Genomic DNA, 7,798 nt, shown 5'->3' on the forward strand with positions numbered 1-7,798 from the left:
TAGATCTAAGAGATTGCTTGGCCTAAGTCAGAGTACATATATTGACAAGGTACTCCTTCGGTTTGCCATCAAGAAGGGATTTCTGCCGATGTCACATGGCGTGAGTCTTTCGAAGACTCAAGTCCCTCTTCTAGAGAGGAGAGAGACCGCATGGATCAGATCCCTTATGCCTCAGCCATAGGATCTATCATGTACGCCATGCTATGTACTCGTCCTGATGTCTCGTATGCTTTGAGCATGACGAGTAGATACCAGTCAGATCCAGGTGAAAGTCACTAGATAGCGGTTAAGAATATTCTTAAGTACTTAAGAAGGACTAAAGAATATTTCTTGATATATGGAGGCAATGACGAGCTAGCTGTAAAAGGTTACAGTGATGCTAGCTTCCAGACCGACCAGGATGATTATCGATCGCAGTCAGGGTTCGTATTTTGCATTAATGGTGGTGCTGTGAACTGGAAGAGTTCGAAGCAGGACACAGTAGATGATTCTACGACAGAGGCCGAGTACATTGCTGCATCGGAGGCAGCAAAGGAGGCAGTTTGGATCCACAATTTCATCACTGAACTTGAGCTCTATTGTGACAACAATGGAGCTATAGCACAGGCGAAGGAACCTCGCTCACACCAGCGGACCAAACACATACTACGGCGCTTCCATCTCATTCGAGAGATTATCAAGAGAGGAGATGTGAAGATATGCAGAGTACCTACAGAGGCTAACATCGCAGATCCCTTGACCAAGGCTTTGGCATAGAGGAAGCATGATGGTCACACTAGGTCATTGGGGCTTAGAGCCTACATTGATTGACACTAGTGCTAGTGGGAGATTGTTAGTTAGAGCCCTAAAGCCAATTATTTGATGATTGTATTATGGACTTATTGTATCATATTCTTATATATAAATAAAGGCATTTGTTTTGGTTATTATACTTACTTGTATTGGTGCCAAATAAACTAAGTATAATAGCGTCCTTGAGTAGAATGTTCTCACCTATATCAATCAGTTAGTTGAACCGATAGTGAGATGATATAGGGAATACTACTCTTAATCATTCCTAGTCGAGTATTAACATTCAGGGACAATGTTAATGCAATAAGACTAGCATGTAGGTCAACTCGATGACTTGATCTCACAAGTCATAGATATAGAGATATCAAGTTGACACATGGGTATGCATTGGAGAATGTATACTGAATGACCCGCCATGAGAAAGTATCATGGATCGTTATATGAGTGTCATATACTTTCTCATGTGGCTATTAGTATGACTACTAGTCCTTAGACCTGAAGTCACCATGGTTCCCTACATAAGGAGTTATGTACTTTGGTTTCGTCAAACGTCACCCGTAACTGGGTGGACTATAAAGGCGATTACTGGGTATGTAACAAATTATGCAGAGCGATGTGAGTGATGTAGATGAGATCTATCCCTCCTATATGACGGGAGAGACATCGATATTCTTGATAGAGTGAGACCACGAAGTGCATGGCCATGCCCAAATGAGTCAATATGAGATATTGAGCTCATTTGATTTAGTGAGTCTACTTGGAGATCAAGATTTAGATTGGTCAGAGGATGACACGGTCTATACCTCACATTGATCAATCTAGATGTCTAGGATAGAAGGACACTTGTCATATATTGTGAGGAGTCACAATTAGTAGTCACAAGGTGGTGTTGGATCTCAACATTCTTGTAACTTGGGTAGTAATGATGTGTTGCTAGATACCGCTCATTACTTATGCTCCTAAATGAGTTTAGGGGCATTGCCAACGTTACAAGAACCTATAGGGTCACACACTAAGGACAATTAGATGGAGATTAGGTTCATATGATGAACCAAGAGGATTAGATTCATGTGATGAATCAAATTGGATTAAGAGTAATCCTAATTAGGCTAATTGAGTTGGACTCAAGTTGATTCATGTATTCAATGAGTCTAATTTAGATTATGACTCATTGAATCAATTTAATTAAATAAATTAGATTCATTATATTAAATTGGCTTGAATTAAATGGTTGGATTAGATCAACCATGAGAGAGATTAAGTCAAGTTTGACTTGACTTGAGAGGAAGATGAAAAGTCAAGTTTGACTTGACTTTATGCCACCTCATTGGTGAGTTGGCATTGAGTGGGCCAATGAAGATGCTCCACATCATCATGGTTGCTTAAGTGGGATGCCACCTCATGGGAGTTACCAAGAGTTGTGACTCTTGGCATTCCATGGAGGTTACAACTCCTCTTAATGTGGCCGGCCACATCAATTGCATTGTAAGAGTTTTCATTTGTGAAGTGTAACTCTCATCTTCTTCCTCCTAGAGCTCTCTCTTCTTGCTCTTCCTCTCCTCATCTTGCTGAGACCTTCTTGGAGTACTAGCACACTCTAAGGTTCTCCCTCCATCGAGTTGTTCGTGTGGATACTTCTAGAGAGTTATCTACCTTGACAACTTGAGATCCGACATCTCCTTGGACAAACGGGACTCGCGAAGGGCACGCTACGAGGGTAAAAACTCTTTAACACATAGTTCTAGTGTAGATCTAGAGTTTATAAACTCGTACTCGTAGTTTTTTGAAAGTTTTATTCTTTGGACGGATCCGGTGGTGGGGTTTCGGGGTTTCCGTGATGCGAAAAAGCGGTTTTCACGACCCTAACAACTCAACAAATCCAAGTAGCGTAGGGTCATCAGTGGGTTTTGGTCAAAATCTACAGATGGACTTAGACATCTCTGATTATCCCCATTTCAAGTCTTGTGGGATTCTAGTATTGCAAGGACTCTAACAGTGCTATCCATTACTGATGTACATCTCTCTAGGGGTGGTAGCACGTTTTGAAAAATTTCAGCCTCATATTGGCCCTGATATGGTAACATATCAGGCCCAACGTGGGCTTGATATAAAGCCACATCAGGCCCAACGTGGGCCTGATAGGTTTAATAAAATTTGATACTATCTCTCCCTTCTATAAACTAAAAATGTGCTACCATGGGTTTAAAGTCTACAGCATGGGAAGTGAAATATATTTAATAGTATTGTAACATAGCTTTAATCTCTACCTAATTTTTGACGTAAAAATAAAATGGTGGTTGTTAGTTCTCGTAACTTAAAAGGTGTTCATTAAAATCCATAGCTCCTCCCCTCTCAAACCTTCTTATCAAATGAAAATTTGAAGAAAATCAAAATACCCTAAAAAAATGAGTAATATATAGAATAAAATAAATTGATACAATATGAACTAAAAAAATTACAATTTTGAATAACTAGAAAAAATTCAGATAAAACAAGACTATTAATATATATATATATATATTAAAACTTCTCCTCTCTCGGTTGCTATTCATTGAATACAAATAAGATGCACCGTTCCGTGTCAAATGGCACGGAGTAAGAACTTCTTAGCTAGGGTGTATAACTAAGTCTTGACATAATATATACCATCTCCACTCTCAAACCTTCATAGGGAACATGATTTCAAGTAAATCCAGGTAACATAGGGCCATTAGTGGGTTTTGGTCAAAACTCACTAATGGACGTAGCCACCTCTGATTGGACCCATTTCAAGTCTTGTGAGATTCTGGTATTGCAAGAATTCCAACGGTGCTATCCATTATTGATGTACAACTTTCTAGAGGTGGTAGCACGTTTTAAATAATTTCAGCATCATATTGGGCCTGATATGATACTATATCAGACCCAACGTGAACCTAATGTAAAACCATATTAGGCCAAATGTGGGTCTGATATAATACTATATCAGACCTAAGGGCATGATAGGTTTCTATATAAATATAAACATATAATAGAAAAAAGAGAGTAGATTAGATTTTAAAAATCATATAATGAAATAAAATATATAAATTAAATATAAATTACACTAGAGCTATGGATTTTAATGAACACCTTTTAAGATACGAGAACCAACAACCACCATTTTATTTTTAAGTCAAAAATTAGATAGAGATTAAAGCTATGTTACAATACTATTAGATATATTTCACTTCCCATGCAGTAGACTTAAAACCTATGATAGCACATTTTTAGTTTATAGAAGGGAGAGATAGAATCAAATTTTTTGAAACTTATCAGACCCACGTTGGGCCTGATATGGTATTATATCAGGCCTAATATGAGGTTCAAAATTTTTAAAATGTGCTACCACCCCTAGATAGCTGTACATTAGTAATGGATAGCACCGTTAGAGTCCTTGCAATATCAGAATCTCACAAGACTTGAAATGGGTCAAATCAGAGGTGTCTAGGTCCATCAGTGGATTTTGACTAAAACCCACTAATGACTTTACACTACCTGGATTTACTTGAAATCACATTCCCTATGAAAGTTTGAGAGGGGAGATGGTATATATTGTGTCAAGACTTAGTTATACACCCTAGCTAAGAAGTTCTTGCTCTGTGGCATTTGGCACGAAACGGTGCATCTTATTTGTAATCAATGAACAACAACCGAGAGAGGAGAAGATTTAATATTAATTAATATATAAATTTTGATATATATATATTAATATTCTTATTTTATCAGAATTTTTTCTAGTTATTCAAAAATTATAATTTTTTTTAGTTCATATTGTATAGATTATTTTTATTCTATATATTATTCCTTTTTTTAGGGTATTTAATTTTTTTTAAATTCTCATTCGGTAGGAAGGTTTGAGAGGGGAGGAGCTATGGATTTTAATGAACACCTATTAACTTACGAGAACCAACAAACACCATTTTATTTTTAAGTCAAAAATTAGGTAGAGATCAAAGCTATGTTACAATACTATTAGATATATTTCAATTCCCATGTTGTAGACGTAAAATCCATGGTAGCACATTTTTAGTTTATAGAAGGGAGAGATAGAATCAAATTTTTTGAAACCTATCAAGCTCACGTTGGGCCTGACATAGTATCATATCAGGCCCAATATGAAACTGAAAATTTTCAAAACATGCTACCAACCCTAGAGAGTTGTACATCAGTAATGGATAGCAGTGTTGGAGTCCTTGCAATACCAGAATCTTACAAGACTTGAAATGGATATAATAAGAGGTGTCTAGGTCCAGTAGTGGATTTTGATCAAAACCTACTGATGACCCTACGCTACCTGGATTTACTTGAAATCACGTTCCCTATGAAGGTTTGAGAGAGGAGATGGTATATATTGTGTCAAGACTTAGTTATACATCCTAACTAAGAAGTTGTTGCTCCGTGCCATTTGGCACGGAACGGTGCATCTTATTTGTAATCAATGAACAACAACCGAGAGAGGAGAAGATTTAATATATTTTATCTTAATTTTTTCTAGTTATTCAAAATTGTAATTTTTTTAGTTCATATTGTATCGATTTATTTTATTCTATATATTACTCCTTTTTTTAGGGTATTTGATTTTCTTCAAATTCTTGTTCGATAGGAAGGTTTGAGAGGGGAGGAGCTATTGATTTTAATAAACACCTTTTAACTTATGAGAACGAACAACCATCATTTTATTTTTAAGTCAAAAATTAGGTAGAGATCAAAGCTATGTTACAATACTATTAGATATATTTCACTTCCCATGCTGTAGACTTAAAACCCATGGTAGCATGTTTTTAGTTTATAGAAGGGGGAGATAGAATCAAATTTTTTGACACCTATCAGGCCCACGTTAGGCTTGATATAGTATCATATCACGCCCAATATGAGGTTGAAATTTTTCAAAACGTGCTACCACCCCTAGAGAGCTTTACATCAATAATGGATAACACCGTTGGAGTCCTTGCAATACCAGAATCTCACAAGACTTGAAATGGGTCCAATCAGAGGTGTTTAAGTCCATCAGTGGGTTTTGACCAAAACCAACTGATGGCCCTACGCTACCTGGGTTTAGTTGAAATCACGTTCCCTATGAAGATTTGAGAGGGGAGATGATATATGGTGTCAAGACTTAATTATACACCCTAGCTAAGAAGTTCTTGCTTCGTGCCATTTGGTATGGAACGGTGCATCTTATTTGTAATCAATGAACAACAACCGAAATAGGAAAGGATTTATATATATATATATATATATATATATATATATATATATATATATATATATATATATATATATATATATATATAATCTCAATTTTTCTAGTTATTCAAAATTGTAATTTTTTTAGTTCATATTGTATCGATTTATTTTATTCTATATATTACTCCTTTTTTTAGGGTATTTGATTTTCTTCAAATTCTCGTTCGGTAGGATGGTTTGAGAGGGGAGGAGCTATGGATTTTAATGTACACCTTTAAAATTACGAGAACCAACAACCACCATTTTATTTTAAAGTCAAAAATTAGGTAGAGATCAAAGCTATGTTACAATACTATTAGATATATTTCACTTCTCATGCTGTAGACTTAAAACCCATGGTAGCATGTTTTTAGTTTATAGAAGGGAGAGATAAAATCAAATTTTTAAAAACCTATCAGGCCCACGTTGGGCCTGATATGGTATCATATCAGACCCAATATGAGGCTGAATTTTTTCAAAATATGCTACCACCCCTAGAGAGCTTTACATCAATAATGAATAATACCGTTGGAGTTCTTGCAATACCAGAATCTCATAAGACTTGAAATGGGTTCAACCAGAGGTGTGTAGGTCCATCAGTGGGTTTTGACCAAAACCCACTTATGATCCTACGCTATTTGGATTTACTTGAAATTACGTTCCCTATGAAGGTTTGAGAAGGGAGATAGTATATATGGTGTCAAGACTTAGCTATACACCCTAGCTAAGAAGTTCTTGCTCCGTGTCATTTGGCACGGAACGGTGCATCTTATTTGCCATCAGTGAACATCAACCGAGAGAGGAGAAGATTATATATATATATATATATATATATATATATATATATATATATATATTCTTATTTTATCTGATTTTTTTTCTAATTATTCAAAATTGTAATTTTTTTAGTTCATATTGTATCGATTTATTTTATTTTATATATTACTCCTTTTTTTAGGGTATTTGATTTTCTTTAAATTCTCGTTCGGTAGGAAGGTTTGAGAGGGGAGGAGCTATGGATTTTAATGAACACCTTTTAACTTACATGAACCAACAACCATCATTTTATTTTTAAGTCAAAAATTAGGTAGAGATCAAAGCTATGTTACAATACTATTAGGTAGCACATTTTTAGTTTATATAAGGGATAGATAGAATCAACTTTTTCAAAACCTATCAGGCCCACGTTAGGCTTGATATAGTATCATATCACGCCCAATATGAGGCTGAAATTTTTCAAAACGTGCTACCACTCCTAGAGAGCTTTACATCAGTAATGGATAGCACCGTTGGAGTCCTTGCAATACCAGAATCTCACAAGACTTGAAATGGGTCCAATCAGAGGTAGCATAGGGCCATCAGTGAGTTTTGATCAAAACTCATTGATGGCCCTATGCTACCTGGATTTACTTGAAATCATGTTCCCTATGAAGATTTGAGAGGGGAGATGATATATATGGTGTCAAGACTTAGTTATACACCCTAGCTAAGAAGTTCTTGCTCCGTGCCATTTGGCACGGAACGGTGCATCTTATTTGTATTCAATGAACAACAACCGAAAGAGGAGAGGATATATATATATATATATATATATATATATATATATATATATATATATTCAAAATTGTAATTTTTTTAGTTTATATTGTATCAATTTATTTTATTCTATATATTACTCCTTTTTTTAGGGTATTTGATTTTCTTCAAATTCTCATTCGGTAGGAAGGTTTGAGAGGGGAGGATCTATGGATTTTAATGT

Source organism: Zingiber officinale, chromosome 3B (genome assembly GCF_018446385.1).
Source record: "Zingiber officinale cultivar Zhangliang chromosome 3B, Zo_v1.1, whole genome shotgun sequence".
Classification (NCBI taxonomy): domain Eukaryota; kingdom Viridiplantae; phylum Streptophyta; class Magnoliopsida; order Zingiberales; family Zingiberaceae; genus Zingiber; species Zingiber officinale.